The sequence below is a fragment of the Heptranchias perlo genome, chromosome 17 (genome assembly GCF_035084215.1).
Source record: "Heptranchias perlo isolate sHepPer1 chromosome 17, sHepPer1.hap1, whole genome shotgun sequence".
Taxonomy (NCBI): Eukaryota; Metazoa; Chordata; class Chondrichthyes; order Hexanchiformes; family Hexanchidae; genus Heptranchias; species Heptranchias perlo.
The window spans coordinates 11,865,849-11,885,647 of NC_090341.1; the positions used below are offsets into that span (position 1 = coordinate 11,865,849).

General features: G+C 41.2%; 1 protein-coding gene across 4 annotated transcripts in view; it reads left to right on the plus strand.

The window, feature by feature from the left end:
• The window catches only part of sema3fb (sema domain, immunoglobulin domain (Ig), short basic domain, secreted, (semaphorin) 3Fb), a 221,150-nt gene that overhangs the window by 104,105 nt on the left and 97,246 nt on the right, over positions 1-19,799 (plus strand). The window lies entirely within an intron of this gene.

A 19,799-nucleotide genomic window follows, 5' to 3' on the forward strand; every position in this document is an offset into this window, starting at 1 on the left:
CTTGTGTTTCAACACTGCACAGCTAGTAACATGACTGAAATCAGGCACTCACTACGCTATAACAACTTTCATTGAAATAGCACCATTAACATAGTAGAATGCCCCAAGGTGCTTCACAGGAGTATAATCAGATAGAGATTGACACCAAGCCAAAGAAGGAGACATTAGGACCAGTGACCAAAGGCTTGGTCAAAGCAATAGGTTTTAAGCAGCCTCTTAAAGGAGAAGAAAGAGGTGGAGAGGCAGATATTTGGGGATGGAATACCAGAGCTTAGGGCCTAGTTGGCTGAAGGCATGGTTGCCAATAGTGTGGAGAAGGAAATGGGGGTTGTACAAGAGGCCAGAATTGGAGCAACTCTCTATGTAAACATTCGTGTCAGGCTGTCCCATTCATATTTTTCTCATCATAAATTTCACATCGGGAATTAGTACCTGTTTCGAAGATGCCCATGGTTCAGGATGCTGATGTACTCACCCAGAACTGGAAGCAAATTAAATAAAGATTAAAAAAAAGCACAGATTCTCTAACATTTTTACTGTGGAAAGACACCGTGTTCAATTTAAATAAATGACCCTTAAAATGTTATTGGGCTATCAGAGTTCCGTAAACTTATTATCAGGAAATTCTTAAAAAGTTCATAAATTTGCAAACGTGAGATAACGCTCAGCCAATCAATGCTAAGAACGGTCATGAAATACCAATGAACTGCCAAGAAGGCAGAAACAGTGACTTACCTTGGACACATTATTAAATAATTTGCCAAGGTTTCTTCGCTGTGAGGGATTGTGAGTTCATGTCTCAGTGTGCCAAGACCACAGGGCTGCCCGCTGACACACACACACACACACACACACACACACAACGTGTGTACGAAGAGGTGCCAGAGAATGAGCTGTGCCACAGTTTAAGGTTTCTAGGAAATTCAATGCATCCACACTAGCCTTGGCAATGGTCACCCAGTGCTGCAGATTCCCAAAAGGAACTCTTGGCGTCTGAAAGTAATCCCATTCCAGGCCAGATTAACTCAATCGGACTGCTATGTCAGCTTTTCACACGTTTCTGGTTTCTAGCTGGACAAGTAGATTTTTTTTTTAAATGTGTTTAATCCCCATTTGCTCCCCTGAGTGATCCCATTCTGAACTTCTGGATGACGGGATTGGCAGGTATCACTGGACATCTCTCAACAGCTTCTGCCAATGCAGTTCCATGGCCAGCTGGAGGGCGGGAGACAGGCACAGCAGTGTGACTGCAGGAGGAATTCCTGCTGATTCTTTTTAATAAAACTGCTCCCTTTTGTTGCTAAATAACCCAGCTCTGCTGAGACGTATTGCATTGGGACCTCACCATCTGGTTTGGGGCCTGGGGAAAGTACAAAGATAATAAAAGAAAGAAAGGAAAGGGTTGCATTTATATGGCTCCTTTCACAACCCCAGGCAGTCCCAAAGCGCATTACTGCCAGTAAAGTACTTTTGAAGTGTAGTCACTCTTGTAATGTAGGAAAACACAGCAACCAATTTGCGCACAGCAAAATCCCACAAACAGCAATGTGATAATGACCAGATAATCACAGAAAATTTACGGCACAGAAGGAGGCCATTCAGCCCATCGTATCCGTGCCGGCCGAAAATGAGCCACCTAGCCTAATCCCACTTTCCAGCACTTGGTCCATAGCCTTGTAGATTACAGCACTTCAAGTACATATCCAAGTACTTTTTAAATGTGATGAGGGTTTCTGCCTCTACCACCCGTTCAGGCAGTGAGTTCCAAACCCCCACCACCCTCTGGGTGAAAAATGTTTCCTCAGCTTCCCGCTAATCTTTCTACCAATCACTTTAAATCTATGCTCCCTGGTTATTGGCCTCTCTGTTAAGGGAAATAGATCCTTCCTTTCCACTCTATCTAGGCCCTTTATAATTTTGTACACCTCAATTAAATCTCCCCTCAGCCTCCTCTATTCCAAAGAAAACAACCCCAGCCTAGCCAATCTTTCCTCATAGCTAAAATTCTCCAGTCCTGGCAACATCCTTGTAAATCTCCTCTGTACCCTGTCTAGTGCAATTATATCCTTGCTGTAATGCAGTGACCAGAACTGTAGGCAGTACTCAAGCTGTGGCCTAACTAGTGTTTTATACAGTTCTATAACTTCTCTGCTCTTATATTCTGAACCTTGGCTAATAAAGGAAAGTATTCCATATGCCTTTTTAACCACCTTATCTACCTGTCCTGCTACCTTCAGCAATCTGTGGACGTGCAGTCTTCCTCTACACCCCTCAGTATCCTCCCATTTATTGTGTATTCCCTTGCCTTGTTTGCCCTCCCTAAATGCATCGCCTCACACTTCTCTGGATTGAATTCCATTTGCCACTTTTCTGCCCACCTGACCAGTCCATTGATATCTTCCTATAATCTACGGCTTTCTGCCTCACCATAAAAAACATGGCCAATTTTTGTATCATCTGCAAACTTCTTAATCGTGCCCCCTACATTTAAGTCCAAATCATTAATATATATCACAAAAAGCAAGAGGACCTAAAACTGAGCCCTGGGGAACCCCACTGGAAACAGCCTTCCAGTCACAAAAACACCCATTGACCATTACCAATTACTTCCATCCACTGAGCCAATTTTGGATCCAACTTGCCATTTTCCCTTGAATCCCATGGGCTTGTACTTTATAATCTGTTTTAGTGATGTTGGTTGAGGAATAAATATTGGCCAGGACTCTGGGAGAACTCCCTTGATCTTCAAAATAGTGCCATGGAATCTTTTACATCCACCCAACTGGGCCTCAGTTGAGCTTCTCATCCATAAAGGCAGCACTACCAACAGTACAACTCTTCCCTCAGTACTGGTACTGGAGCGTTACCCTAGATTTTGTGCTCAAGTCTCTGGAGCAAGCTGCGAACCCACAATCCTCTGACTCAGAGACTGGAGTGCTACCCACTGAGCTACGGTTGACACCATGTACAATCTGTGGGATTCCAATATACACAATAAAATTAGGCCCACATCAGTTAGTCAGGGCAAAGGTTGTCATGTGACTCTCCACTATGGTAACAGCTGAGGTGTCATTATGAAATTATTTTACTAGTAAACAATGTAGATCCATTACAGGTGCAAGTCATGCTCCAATCAATCCTGGGCAGAGATTTTCTCTGCAGAATTACAGAGACAAATTGCTTAAAAGTGTCTGGGTCTCTCCAAACATTTAAATGATGCTACAGCTTTCTTGTGTAATTTGTCCATCATCATTTGTTTTCCTTTGCCAATAGCCCGCAAACAAAAATAAATAAAAGGGTATGTGCTGTCCCAGTATTTAGTTAGCACTACACAAATTTGGTCAAAGTGTCTGTGTGATGTGTGTGTGTGTCTGTGTGATGTGTGTGTGTGGGGGGGGTGAGGGGATCATGTGGGGAAGGGGAAAGACTTCCAATTACACATTTAAAGGAAAACTCCAGGCAAGTAATCCTAAAAGCTTTGCACTGAAGCTGACCTACAGCCTCCTGGCTTCCTGATTGTAAACTAAAAGTGGAGCAATGATCTAGTTCGAGGTTTGATACTTTCTTTTTCTTTATCCACAAGCAATCCCTGATTCTTGCTGGAAACATCTATTTTACCACATCACTTTTCCTTTATTGTTTTCTTCCATTTTTCCATTTGATGTATTTAACCTAGTAGAAGGAGTGACTAACCCTAACCGGGACCTGAACGCTGGTTAAAAGATGAATGTGGAAAATAGTGTGCCATGGGCTCACAGCTTCATCTCCATCATCATAATGCATTATTATCAAATATCTTCAGAAGAATACAAAAGACACTTTGCCGATTTTCCCACTTTCCGCTGCCAGAGAGCCTCACTCACCGGCGCATATCAGGAAATCACGGGGACAAAGCTCGCCATTTTCCATCCATTATGGGTTCCATCTAGGATTGTGAAACTCTGAATTTGTGCAGCACACCCATGAGTCCCTATGTGTGAAGCCGATGAGCGGGGCAGTGTGAACTCTGAAAATTATCCCTTACATGTAATCTGCGTTGTGTAATGTGCACAAAATAAACCACACATTAATAGGGAACCTCCCATGGCACTGCTCGCTGTACGTCAGAAAGGGGGGGATCACTGTTTTATAAGGACAGAACAGTATACTATGTAAAACATAATGCATCATTCTGCTGCTAACATATACACATGTGTCCCTTTAAGGCTGCAAGATATAATCGCTCTGTGTTCTTAAGATGAATGCTCGGATCAATTACAAGCCAGGCTGTGGATTAGATCCTTAAATTGTTTGTGGGAATGTCAATTGAGAAGCTGCAGACATTCTGGCTCTGGTACTAAATGTGATACTATAATTTGCAATGGACAGAGTGTAACATCTGGAGCAACATGTACCAGTTTTAATATATTCTGCATATAATGTACTACACATTAAATATACTTTACACTGTATAATGTAATATGGTACCATATACTACACATAGTATACTATATACAATATTTGCTACACACTACATAATATACAACATTTTATACCATATACATTATGGATAGAATAAACAGAGAACCATACAAATTCTGCATTGTATTTGAAAGTAGTAAAGGTATCCTTCACAAGTGCAATAAACATCACAATTAGCAATTTCACATGCTGTATTCTGTTTATTTGATGCATGTGCAGTCAGTGTTAATAATTAAACTCAACACTCATCTGTTGGGACCAGAGATTTGGTTGCCTATGGTACTGTGGTTTGTTGCATGATGTTCAGCAGTATATGGTAATGCAACAGGATGGTGTGTGTGTGTGCACACTTGCATGTACTGCTGCCTTAATAAGGAGGGAAGAGTGTTGGTTTGGATTTAGTTAGAAGGATATAGGAATTTATGTAAGTTTGCAGCAGAAAATTAAAGGGAGAGTGTTAGTGTTGAATTACATCGTGAAATAATGGAGGGAACAAATCAATTAGACAGTTGGAATCGTGATGTATTGTATTAAAAAAATATTAAAAATATATATCCAGAGGAACTTGTACAATGTGTAAAAACTAAATATAAATTATTAAGGCTTCGCTGTTTAATAAACACAATTATTTTATTGCGAAAAGCACTTTTTTGCAGCAGCAGTGACATCCAGAATGCTTCTGGGCAGTTATCAGGAGAGTTGCCATGGTTATAGCTAACACTCACTGATGGTGAGAGTGAGTGTGCAGCTGTTTGATTTAATCTCTTTTAAAACTGTGGGTGACTTGTAGGAAAGTAGTTCCAAGCGACAGAAAATGCTGGAGAAGCTCAGCAAGTGAGGCAGCATCTGTGGAGAAAGGAACAGAGTTAATGTTTCAGGTTGAAGAGCTTTCATCAGAAAGGAGGTCTTTGACCTGGAACGTTAACTCTGTTCCTTTCTCCACAGATGCTGCCTCACTTGCTGAGCTTCTCCAGTATTTTCTGTTTTTATTTCAGATTTCCAGCATCCGCAGTATTTTGCTTTTGATTTAGTTCCAAGCGACTGTTGTTTTACATATGTGCAATAAATTCTACATTCTGTACATGTGAATTTTTAAAAAACAGCCGCTTGTTGAATGGTACCACGAGCAGTGTGTATTAGAGCAGATTTTCCAAGTCCTTGCTTGTGGTAACACACCTCACCTGCTGCCAGTATGTATTGGAAAATTGTGGGTGTGTTGCTCGGGACTTTTTGATATACGCTGGTAGACGTGAAGTACCTCGTTACAGGCAAAGTCTCGGAGCATATACTTTTCTATATTGGTCGGTACAATACTGTGAGATCCCGAAGAGTGAAAACCAGAATCCATTCAGTTTCTATTTTGGGTTCAAGGACTCAGAGTGGAAAAGTGTTGATACAAAGATGAAGTTTTGGATGTTTTTCACATGCTTTGAACACACGGTTACTAAATGTGCAAGTGACATCTCCCAGCAGAATATCAGTACTACGTGCTTATTGCTTTTTTATTACGACAGCCTCTTTGGTATGGTCACCTTTGATTCCCTCATTGATGCCCAACTGAATTGCTAAATCTTCATTGGACAAATAGCTCGATCTGAGCAAAACTTGTCAGAGCAGTATCCTGAGGGGTGACCTGATAGAGATCTTTAAGATAATGGTAGGGTAAACCTAGAGAGAATGTTTCCAATTGTGGGAGAATCCAAAACTAGAGGTCAGAAATATAAAATAGTTGCTAATAAATCCAATAGGGAATTCAGGAGAAACTTCTTTACCCAAAGAGTGGTAAGAATGTGGAACTCGCTACCACAAGGAGTAGTTGAGGCAAATAGCGTAGATGCATTTAAGGAGAAGCTAGATAAGCACATGAGGGAGAAAGGAGTAGAAGGGTATCCTGATATGGTTAGATGAAATAGGGAGGGAGGAGGCTCGTGTGGAGCATAAACACTGGCATAGACCAGTTAGGCCAAATGGCCTGTTTCTGCGCTGTAGTTTCGATGTAACTCAATGTATCAGTGTCAGAGTTGTCATTGACTATCGCTGCATTGTATCCCTCATACATTAACTCATAATGTTGATCTTTGAGTTGTAATTGTGTCCTGTGCAAAAATTCCACATGATGCTGGTGCAACTAGCTGTCGCTGTAATCGGAAACACCATTTGACATCTGTTCTGCATTATGTTATTAGATTACATAAAACAAACACCTCTGTTCAACACAGGACCACTTGGCAATAATGAGCTCCGAGGTGTGGGTAATCAAATTTTTGCCACACCTTTGGCTGTTTTAATCCTCGCTTGACTTGATGCCCAAATAATGACTGGCCCCCACTTTGTGTTCTATTATTGAGAAACTTGGGTGAATGGTCAGGACTCAAAGTGCAGGAAACCAACAAATGCAGGTGAAGGGTCATAGTGCACGACACCACCAGATCTAGGTGAAGGGCCATAGTGCAGAACACCACCAGATCTAGGCAAAAGGCCATAGGTTGAAAAGAACAGAAGGCCGAGTAAATAAAGATTAGGTGACATCAAACTTGGTATTAAAAGCCTGTAGATTGTAGGAGGGAAGCTGAGGAAGGTAAGGAGTACCACAGTTTTGAGATCTTAGAAAAGAATGTTACAATATGGGATAAGTTTTGATTTCAATACAGAAAGGATGCAGGGAGGAGAAAGATTGTATCAGATGGCATATTTAGGAGGAATAGGAGAGGAAAGTTCTAAAGGGCATTTTAATATCACTAAAAGAAGGATGAGATTGAGAGAGAGGTTGAAGGGGTTCGTGCTAGTATTATGTTAAGATTTCTTATTATATATTAATTCATTATTGCCTCATTAGGCTGGTCAGATGTGTCCCATGTGACTTTTCCAATGGATAAACATCAATTTCCCACAGTTATGTGGAAACCTGTGCCCAGCTACTGTTCAGTTGTTGCACTGATACGTTACTAACCCCTCCTCCTTCAGCACCTTTTACATCGAGTTACATCAAAACAACAAAATGGAAACAGGCCATTCGGCCCAACTGGTCTATACTTGCGATTATGCTCCACATGAGCCTCCTCCCTTCCTACTTCATCTAACCCTATTAGCATGTCCTTCTATTCCTTTCTCCCTGATGTGTTTATCTAGCTTCCCCTTAAATTTAACATGCAGGTACAGCAAGCAATTAGGAAGGCAAATGGTATGTTAGCCTTTATTGCAAGGGGATTGGAGTATAAGAGTAAGGAGGTCTTGCTGCAATTATATAGGGCTTTGGTGAGACCACACCTGGAGTACTGTGTACAGTTTTGATCTCCTTATCTGAGGAAGGACATACTTGCCTTAGATGGAGTGCACTGAAGGTTCACTAGATTGATTCCTGGGATAAGAGGATTGTCCTATGAAGAGAGATTAAGTAGAATGGACCTATACTCTCTGGAGTTTAGAAGAATGAGAGGTGATCTCATTGAAAGGTATAAAATTCTTAGAGGGCTTTACAGGGTAGATGCTGTGAGGCTGTTTCCCTTGGCTGGACAGTTTAGAACTAGAGGTCATAGGCTCAAGATAAGGGGTCTGCCATTTAGGACCGAGATAAGGAAAAATTTCTTCACTCAGAGGGTTGTGAATCTTTGGAATGCTCTACCCCAGTCGTTGAGAATATTCAAGACTGAGATTGATGGATATTTGGACACTAAGGGAATCAAGGGATATGGGGATAGGGTGGAAACGTGGAGTTGTGGTAGAAGATCAGTCGCGATCTGATTGAATGGCGGAGCAGGCTCGAGGGGCTGTATGGCCTACTCCTGCTCCTACTTCTTATATTCTTAAATGCATCTATGCTATTTGCCTCAACTACTCCACGTTCCACATTCTTACCACTCTTTGGATAAAGAGGTTTCTCCTTAATTCCCTATTGGATTTTCTACTTTAAACCTGGTACCATCAAAACCTCTTATTAAAAAAACAGTTACAAAGAATTTTTATCTTTGTATTTTCCTTTCTATTTCCATTGACTTAATAAGCAGTGAGCACTGGTGGATTAAATCATCAGGAGAAGTGATCTGGAGAAGCTAGTGGGGGCGAAATTGGTCAATGGAAAAGAAAATCAGGCGGGATATAAAAAGGGCAGCTGATTCGTTATTGCCCCAATTTGTGCTACCGTCCAAGACCAATTTTACCCCCAGTTAGTCTGGCGACGTGAAGGAGTTCAAAATCCTCAACAACAAATTTTTAAATGACTACTGATGAGACTCCTGCAAAATTCGGTTGAATTTTCACATGATCCTGAATGTTAATACGGGAAATAACTGTTTATTTACTCATCTCTATCAGTCATTACTCCTGTTCCATGTTTAATGATTTAGAACTGCAGGACAGCCATTTTAATTGAAAGCAACCATTTTGTGTAATGGCTATAGGAAGCACTCATTTACGGTTATTCTGTGACTTTACAGTGCATTGGTCAAATCTTATTTGGAGTATTGTGTTCGGTTCTGGTCACTGCACCACAAAAAGCATTGGAAAGAGTGCCGAGAGGAACAAGACTGATTGCGATTGTAAAGGGGATGAGCTGTGATGGTAGAAGGAACTTGCATTAATAGATTAGCCAAGCTTAAGCCCTACAGGCAAGCCAGAAGGAAATTAAGGGAGGTAACCTCATTGATGTACACAACATATCAAATAGTAAAGATATGGTAAACCATGAATATTACTTCAAGGTAAGCCAGGAAAGCAGGGTCAGAGCTCATGAACTTACATTTGTGAAAAATACTTTTAGATCAGATATCAGGAAGAACTTCTTTACTCAATGAGTGATAAATGGCATCCGGGGCGAAGCTGGGATTTTCTAAAAGAAGTTAATTGCTATAATGGGAGAGTTAGGGCACTAGAGGGATGACCATTGACGGGTAGAATGGCCTTTACACATCCTTGACTTTTCTTTCATTCTTGTTTGTCGCTAGTGGAGAAAGCTACGGTATCACCGCAGGAAGGAAGAACGTCACAAAAAAAGCTGCTCACTTACTGCGTCTTACCGGCTAATTTAAAGCTTAAAAAACAGAGACAGGCAGCCCCGACAAATATTATTAATTTCCAACCACCAACATTGTTTTCCAAGGGGAGGGGGGAGAATGACCTCTTTCTGGGTGTCGCACATTAATCCAATTTGATTCTTTGCAATGGAAGGGGTAACTAAAGGGACCCCATGAGTGGATTGATTCCTCTGCCTGTTAAATAGGACTATGTGGCAGTTCGGGCGAGCAGAATCCCCCTCTGAAATACTGGTGTTGTTGATCCCTAAATACAGATCCTGAAGGGGAATGTTTCAGGGAGAAAGGGCTTCACTTTTTTCCCCGATTTATAGAGCTTGTTTTATTGTTGTAAGGAGCCTGAAGTGTATATATTTTTTGAAAATAAGGAAATGTATAATTGGCTGTTTGCTTATAAACAGTGTCTGACTTTGTTTCTCTAGTGTTGGGTGATTGCCAGAATTGAACCTGGTTTAGATCACTGCCTCCTGTGACAATCCCACTCAGATCACATCCACTCACACCACATGTGTCTCGGTGAGTTATTACGGTTATACTGCTCAGAGAGTAGATTACAACCTACAGCTGCTTTGCTAGTTCCTTGAACCTCACCCCCCACCCCCGTTCTCCCAGTCTTATTTCTTTTTAAAGCATTTTTGAGTAAGTTATTAGCACTTCCATGTCTCTCTATCCCACACACCATTCTTCCAGCCTAGAAGGTGCTGCAGTCAGCCTTTGTTAGTGTTAATGTGGAGCTGTACAAGTGTGGGACCGAATCACCCACCTAATTCTTTTTCACACCCCCCCCCACCACTCCGACCTCTTGGTAGATGACATGGGCAGGAAATGCTATTCATAATAACGGGAATGTGCCTTAAACCCAATCGTAGAATAGCTCACATCAGCCAACCCTGAGCTCTTGCTGAATGAGATTGCTAATGGTGCCATTTTGTGGTAAATTAACAGCAATTTGTGCTATGGTCTCATGTGTTTGAGAAATTTGATTAGGAATGCCAGAAACTCACTTAGGATGCTACAGAGGGAGTAAACTCTGATCACATCAGCCTTGATTCAAATTAATGTGCCAAAGCTAAAAGCAGAGCATGTTAATTCAGTGCACATCGAGCACTTGTCTTTATATTTTTTAGGTTTCTATGTGTGAACACGTGTGTGTGTGTGTGTGTGTGTGTCTGTGTGCGTGTGTTTTAACATGTGTTACAATGGGGCAGAGACTCAGTACTAGGGTTGCCAGCCATCCAGGATTGTCCTGGAGTCTCCAGGAATTAAAGATTAATCTCCTGGACACTGCAGTGAGCAACCCGGGAGAAAAATCATAGGGGCATTAAAAAGATTGTGTGTTTCTTTTCGTTTTCTTTGTTTATTAGTTATAAAAATATTGGAGTTGGAAAAAACGCTGTTTGACTGGTTGGGGCGGTCAGAGGCGGAAGGCCATGTGATGAAACCTCCAGGAATATGTCCAACCAGAGTTGGCAACCCTACTCAGTATTGTAAACAATTTTACAACACCAAGTTATAGTCCAGCAATTTTATTTTAAATTCACAATTTAAAATAAAATTGCTGGACTATAACTTGGTGTTGTAAAATTGTTTACAATTGTCAACCCCAGTCCATCACCGGCATCTCCACATCATGACTACTCAGTATTGTTATTATAATCTCTTAACATTTTCCATCACCGGGTAGAGTTTGAGGTAAAATTCAAGCAATTAATTGGCTCTATAGAAAAATAGGTTATACAGAATTGCAAACAATTCTGACAATGGTAACAGTTTAAAAGGTCTTGACCTTTTTCCTTACTCTGATTTCCTGGATTTCGGGTCAAAATCGACTCATTTCATGGAGCTAAATAGCAAAATGGTCCGACTGGCTTCCTTGCTCCTGTGCTGTTCTTAACAAGGAGTAGTCGGTTATGACATTGCTGAACTGGTGTGTTATGTAACAGAGATTTCCTTGTTCAGTCAGGGGAAGAGAAAGGAGATGCAGACTGTCTCTAATCTGTGTAATTAAATTAGTGCCACTTATCAGAAGGAGCTAGAATTTGATTCCCTCCTCTTAATACTAAGCGTGTCTTATTCATTGATCCGAAAGAAAGTACAATGTGCCGCCTTCAGTTGATGTAACTAAATGTCTCTGGATAGATTACTCTTCCAATTTTGTCTCTTGTTCATCAATCAGAAGAGATAGAACATGACTCCATTCAGTCTGTGTAACTAAGTAACTCTTACCTATCAACTGGAGGAGAGGAGATAGAACTCCATGTAGTCTACGTGGGTAAATTGAATAATGTGAGTGGCTAATAAGAGGGGAAAGTGTATATTGTAGTAATTAGTAGCTGGGCTAGGGTCATTTAATCCACCTCCAGTTTTCAGAGATTAGTTAAAAGTTTATTTACTTGTGCTGTGATTTGTAACCTACAGAACAGGATGATCAATTAGTTGGGATTACAGTGATACCAACCTTAATACCACACACACGCACACAGTAAGGTTGATCATTCACTGCAAGATGCTTTTGAGTCAACCCTTATTTATTCTCTATTTAACATATTACTCACTCGGGATAGTAAAGTTTAAACAAACTAGAGGCCCGGCTGAATTGATGTCTTTGAGATGTATTTTTTTTTCGATTCTTCAATCAGTGCTCTTTTAAGTTTAAATTTGGAAAATTCCAGCAAAGCTTAACATCACAAAAAACATTAACATTCCTTGTCACAGCTTCTGCGTGAATTATTCACGCTCAAGAAAAGCCGCTCATTTTTTCCAAGTTACTTGTTTGTTCTTTGCAAAGAAAGGATCTTTCTTACAAAGTTGACGTGCCTACAATAGTCTGTAAATTGCTCTCTCTGTGTTGCAAAGTGCGATGAAAGAATGCGTGTTGTATAAGGTAGGGCAGATTAGTTTTGGCCAATGGTGTCCCACCTGGCTACATTCAAAGAGAATTGAAGGTATTTTATGTCAGCGGCCCAGGCTTCTGTTTGAAGACCTTTAGATTCTATCGCAGTGACTCTCCCCGAACCTGATTACCATAACCTGACCAGTGCGCCAGTCTACAAAATGTCTGCAGACTCCTTCCAGCAACTATGTGTTTTTTGTTTATAATGACCCAATAATGTAGAAACTGCATATACACTATACTACACATTGTATGCAATATTGTGTAATATGTTATACTATAATATGGTATACAGCTGCCTAGGCCCTAAGCTCTGGAATCCCCTCCCTAAACTTCTCCACCTCTCCACCTCTCTCGCCTCAAAAAAAGACACTCCATAATACCTACCCCTTTGACCAAGCTTTTGGCCACCTGTCCGAATATCTCCTTATGTGGCTCGGTCTCAAATTTTTTTTGATGACGCTCCTGCGAAGCACCTTGGGACGTTATACTATAGTAAAGGCTCCATATAAATGCAAGTTGTTGTTGTTATACACAACATGGCATAGTACACACCATATAATGTGCAAGAGGCTATGCATTCTAAGGTCAATTCACTAATCCCACACTCCAAGTAGGGAGCTTTGTTTTATAGCTGTATCTCCAATCCAAGACCATGTGTCCATGTTGGGAATGTGGAATTTATGAATTTATTGAGGAAGATATATAAGAGGAAGTCTGGGGCATGGTATCAGATTGTAAAATTTCCAAATCAGCCAGGGCTAATATGAGATATCGTATTGACTTAGCATTAGTGGTGAGGAGGGGCTATACCAAGCTCCATGTATGACCAGGTATGTGCCCTGTATTTCCATGTAAGAGATTCAAAGAAGCAGAACGAAGATGATTGTGAGTTTTAGATCTTCAAGCTATTATGAGAAGGGGATGAAGGAGCTAAATCTGTTCTCACTGGTTTAAAGAATGACTGAGGGGCACATGATTCATGGTACAATATTTTCTGAACCCTTTTAAAGCATTTTTTATTGGATTGAGGAAAATTTACATGCTTTCTTGGGTCATAATACATTGCAAGTTATGTGGCACTTGGGGACTTTATATTAGCTCTGAACCCTTAACACTACTTATTGGGGTCAATGGAGCTGGGGTCATTCTATGGCGGGGAGGGGCTAATAAAGAGAGAATTCAATAAGATGGATGTAGGGACCTCAGACACTAGATCATAGCATGCGATTAAAGCTCAGGAATCCATGAGCTAAACCTAATTTAAGGAAAAATTTATTCATATTTCGAGCTGCAATGGAGTGCTGGCTATTGCAGTGAATGTGGATTTGGTTAAAGATTCAAAATGGAATCAGACAGATTTCTGATTCAGCAGGGAGTAGAAAGGACTTGGATTTATGGTAGGAGATATAAACTGACCAGTGTGTCCACCACTGACCTGGATGGTTGGATGAGCTAGATGGCCCTCATCTTTCCTACATTTATCTGTTATGTAGTCTGGGAACTGAGCAGGGATCTCATTCTGGGAACAGAGAGTAGAAATTGACATTGAGGGTGCTATTGTGGGGGAGACGAAAATTAGGGGCTGTAAATATTAGTCACTAATAAATCAAATAGGGAATTCAGGAGAAACTTCTTTACCCAGAGAGTGGTTAGAATGTGGAACACGCTACCCCAAGGAGTAGTTGAGGCAAATCGCACAGATGCATTTAAGGGAAGCTAGATAAACACATGAGGGAGAAAAGAATAGAAGGAAATGCTGATAGGGTTAGATGAATAGGGGTGAGAGGAGGCTCGTGTGGAGCATAAACACCGGCATGGACCAGTTGGGCAAAACGGGCTATTTCTGTGCTGTACATTCAATGTAATTCTACGTACAATCACTTAATGTGCTTGTATTAAATTCCTCTCTGCTATTTTAACCGAGGCATTATCCTGTTTATTTCAAAACCTTCATTAAAATAGCATAGAAAAAATTTTTATGCGGGTGTAGGAAGGGGTTCTGCATAAACATCATTGACATTCATTTCTACCCTAAACCACGTATGGGCCAGCGAGGGTTAATGTCCAGTGTACCAAGTGGATACCACCATTAGACAAAGATGACCTTATCTTAAGTATACAGCCACAACCTTTACAACTGGCAGGAAGGTGGTAAATCATGTCCGACGCCACCTTTTTGAATAACTATCACTGGTGAAAGGTTGTATTCCTTTCAATGTCAGCAGCTGTTCCCAGGGTCTGTTACCTCACTTGACCGCAGTGCTCCCATCACTGAGAAGGCACATCGCTATTTTCCTGAAAATAAATTATTTAAGCTGAGACGGGAATATTTTTTTTCCCTCTCTCTGTAACTCACCGACCTTCCAGCCAATGTTTTACCGCACTCTTCTTTCTGTTTTTGTAGGTTTTTTTAACCACTCAAATATTTTACAGCAGGAGAGGATATAGAACAGGAGGGAGTGGGGAGAGACCTCTCAGTAACCTCTGTGTGTGGAACCTATTTTACATTTATCTCAAAGGGAGAGGCACAGCAATGGTGTGGAAGAAAATGATTGGTGGACTGTATACTTAATTAAAGATATGTTAGTGCAACATTGTAAGGCTCTACATAAGAACAGTCACCTCCCACCCCCCCAAAAAGGAATTCATTGCATTGAGACATTTTGATATGATAAGGCACTCTATAAATGCAAGGACCTTCACCTTTATTTAGTCAGAATCCCATTTTGTTCAGGTAGAATGTCTTTCCAGACAGTTTTTGGAATGGATCCAGAAATCAGAAATTAATTGCACTTTGAAGGAGGCCAGAAGGTATCCCCAATGAATGGAATATTTTTAAACTGCTTTGATGAAACCTCGGCTGTTTTCTTTTAAATCGGAGGTTAATTTTGGCCCAATTCCGTGTCTCAGAATTCTCTGAACCACTTCTTGCAGTGACTCAGAGAGAACTCTCCCAAGTGCTTAATAAAAATGTCCTCTTTTTAAAAAAAAAATTAAATACCGCCAGTCTTCTTCCATCCCCTCCTGAAGGTTTGGCCGAACTGTGTGCTGACTGCCCTCCAGTAGCCCACCCATGGATCAGTCTGCACAGCGAATATTGGAAAGTTAGTCAACCGCAAGAGAATCATACAGTACAGAAGGAGGCCATTCAGCCCATCGTGCCTATGCATGCTCTCTCAAAGAGCTACCAATTAATCCTATTCCCCTGCTCTTTCCCCATAGCCCTGCAAATTTTTCCTTTTCAAATATTTATCCAATTCCCTTTTGAAAGTTACTATTGAATCTGCTTCCACCACCCTTTCAGGCAGTGTGTTCCTGATCATAACAACTTGCAGAGTAAAAAAAAAACTCATCTTCCCTTGGCTTTTTTGCCAATTATCAATTATCATAAATCTGTGTCCTCTGGGTACCGACCCGCCCGCCAGTGAAAACAGTTACTCCATATTTAATCTATTAAAACCCCTCATGAATGTGTTATAGGCAGACTGATGAGTGAGGTATGCATTGTATCTCACTGCTGGCCATGACACATCCTATTGATAGCACTTGTGAATGAATTTTAATAAATATTTGTGATGGAATTTAAGAAGAAGAGTCTTTGTCCCAATTGGTATAATAATATTCTCACGTGACTGATGAACCCCATTGCCATTTGTGTATGTGCCCCCTGTAAAATGGGATACCAGGCAGAAGAAAGGTTGCCTCCCATTGAAAAACCACTTGGGTCTGATACCAGGCACAGGCCAATCCAAGTATTAGTCGTTTCCATTTATTTCCTGCTGTGTTTTTTCACTCACAATGATGCACAGGGGAAACCCTTGTGGAACACCAACAGCAAAAATCCAATCACGGCCATGGGAACCTTATAACAAATAGAGCAAGAATCAGTTACACAACTAAAGCATCACAGATATTATCCTGGAGCTTAAGTATTGTAGCTGATGCTCATCTGGTATTTTGCCAGCAGACTAGGTAGGATTAAGTATAGTCTACTGAAATTTTGCTCTAAATTTTTTTTGAATTATCTGCTAATTTGGTTTAAGCAATGTAAATAACACAGCAATTCTGTGCTAAAAACATTTGAATGATCAGATCATTTAAATGAAGCAGCTTTGAATTAAGAGGAGATAATAGGAGATCTACTGCATTAGGAAAAGAGGGAGGGGGGTTGGTCGTGGTGTATGAAAGAAGGATTGTTACATTTTTTCTGTTCGTTTTCATGAGAAGAGGAGAGGAATTCTGAAATCCCATTTTATTAACTTGTTCGTTCTGGGTTATTGTCAGGATCCATGTAGAAATCCTCCCGACAGTGACAGTAATGTAACATTTCAGGAGTGATTGAATCCAGGTGGGTTGTGAGCATGTAAGTGCCTCATTAAGTGTGTTGATTATTGCGCTATAAATCACAGCGTTAGCTGTCTGGTAGTTCCCAGCCCCTTATACCAACAGCACAGAGCATTTATTCAGCATCTGGCACTAAGCAGTCTAGCCAAGAAAACTATCACTGGTCTTACCTAGAGAAGGATTACACGTAAGTTTTGATGAAATACGTCTGTCAATTTTTCTAATTAGCTATTTTTTTACTGCATTTCATTAATAGTTGCACTGCTGCTAAGCAAGCAATTACATGAAGGGCAGTTCCTCGCCCATCACCCACCGTATTCCCATCTCCAGGCAAAATATCATGCTGTTGAATTGCTCTCCAAGACTGCATTCGGTATTTAAAATTATTATTATTATTTCTCCCCACTCCCATTTATTAGCTACTTTTCTTCCCTTCACGTATCTTCCTATTATTTCTCCTCCTGCTTACTCACACAGCTATTCCTCCATCAGGAAGCTGGGTAGACATCTTGATCCTCTGTAACTGTCTATCAGAAGGTACATAGCAGCAGAAGTGCAACCACATAAAGCGAGTTGGGGAACATACGAGGCGATACCGAAGTTTGGAGGAGAGTGGAGAAAAGATTGGTTCACCCATGTCAGAAGAAAATACCCCCCATGCCCCAGTGGGTGCACCTGTGCATGACAGCAATCTCAGTTGCCATGGTTTCCCCAGCCTTCTCTGAGGAAGCAATTCATACACCTCTCCACTCGTTGGAAGTAGCTCCCGAGGGTGCTAACATGTTCTCCAGATTGATCAGGAATACAACAATAGTCCTGGAAGCCGATGGCACTATTCAGTTTTATAAGACCATAAGAGATAGGAGCAGGAGTAGGCCATTTGGCCCTTCGAGACTGCTCTGCAATTTAATGAGATCATGGTTGATCTGATTTTTACCTCAACTCCACTTTCCTGCCCTTTCCCCATATCCTTTGACTCCCTTGCTGATCAAAAATTTGTCTAACTCAGCCTTGAATGTATTCAATGACTCAGCCTCCACAGCTTTTTGGGGTAAAGAATTCCAAAGATTCACAACCGTCTGGGAGAAGAAATTCCTCCTCATTTCCGTCTTAAACGGGCGGCCCCTTATTCTGAGACTATGACCCCTAGTTTTAGATTCCCCCATGAGGGGTAACATCCTCTCAGCATCTACCCTATCGAGTCCCCTCAGAATCTTGTATGTTTCAATAAGATCTCCTCTCATTCTTCTAAACTCCAATTAGTATAGACCCAACCTGTTCAATCTTTCCTCATAAGACAACTCTTCCATACCCGGAATGAACCTTCTCTGAACTGCCTCCAATGCAAGTATGTCCTTCCTTAAATAAGGGCACCAGAACTGTATGCTGTACTCCAGGTGTGGTCTCACCAGCACCCTGTACAGTTGTAGCATGACTTCCCTGCTTTTATACTCCATCCCCCTAGAAATAAAGGCCAATATTCTGTTTGCCTTCCGGATTACTCCTCTTGTGCAGTCAACAATTTTGTGCTGACACACTTTATATGATATTTGGAATTCCTGAGGTGTAATACCTGGCAACAGCTTCTGGCCTAGTCCTCTCTGCTCCCCAGTGCAGAGGGTGAAGTTATTTAATTGATGTTCAGAGTAGATACAGTGTCTGAGGTTCAAACCCATTCACTGGGCCAGCAATTTTTCACTATGGTATTCTTTAGCTTATACAAATCTTGAAGTATGACAAGAATTCACATTTACAGCCCCAGTGTATGCCCCTTACGAGGTGTGATGTACTTTCTCAGAATAAGTGGGACAAAATATGAAAGCGTGCAAAACAATTGGGGATGAAATTTAATGCAAACGAGTGTAAAGTGCTACATATAGGAAGGAAAAATAGACGACGTGTGTACTTCATGAATGGTGTTGAAATAACTAAGGATGAAGCTGAAAAAGACCTTGGATTCTTAGACTCAACGCTAAACATGTCCAACAAATGCAGAGTAGCAATCACTAAATACAATAAGATGTCAAACTCCATATTCAGTAGAAAAATAAGGTAGTAATCAAACTTTATACATCATCCAGTTTTGATTGCCAAGAAACAAGAGAGACCTTCAAGTGCTGGAGGCAGTGCAGAGAAGAGCCACAAGGCTGATCCCTAGTGTTAGGTGTCTGAGTTATGAGAAAGGATTGGAGAAACTTGGGTCTAGAAATTGGATTGAGCCCGAATCGGGGTGTGATCCCAGTGCTACACAGGCGGCACGCGCTTAGAGAGGCCCTGAGCAGGACCACAGGAAATTGGTCCGCCAGCCTTATTTATTTATGGCGCATGCTGCGGTCAGTCGCAAACTAATTTTGCAACAGGAGCCTCAAACAGGCATCAGGCCCCCTATTTGCATACGCAAAGGGCCTCGCCTGTTTCAGCTGCGCGCCCTGGACGTCTGGGCAGAAGCCTTTACCAATATGACGGAAGGCACTCTTCCGGCGTGGAATAAATGCACACATGACACCTGCCATATTGGACCCATTTTACACGGGTGTGGAGCAATCCAATTTCTAGGCCCAATGGGCTTTTCAGCCCAGAAAAGAGGCAACTGAGAGGTGAACTTCTAGTGATATTTAAGCTTGTCATGGATATCGAAGAAATTAACCTGGAATATTACTTTCAATTAAACTGCAGGAATAGAACTAGAGTACACAGATTCAAAGTAGTAAAAGGCAATTTTCGGACTGATAGCAGGAAACAGTGATCAACGTGTAGAATAAATCTCCAGATAGAACAGCAGAGGCAATCAGTTAAGATACAGTTGGATGCTACATTGGGAGGATGTTAGGATCTCTCTGGATGGATGAATTAAGATGGGCCGAATGGCCTTTCTTATCCGTCATTATCTTATGATCTTGTGAACAATTTTGTTTGCGTGATTGGACCATGGGTGACGTTGGTTGTCCTGAGCAAGGGCCACTGAGGTATGCACTGTTGTGCGGCCCGACTTAAGATACTTTTTGCCATTGTTCAACTAGATGAAAAGCTGGAGATTGTTTTTGCAGATAAGGCCCGTGAATGTTTGGGAT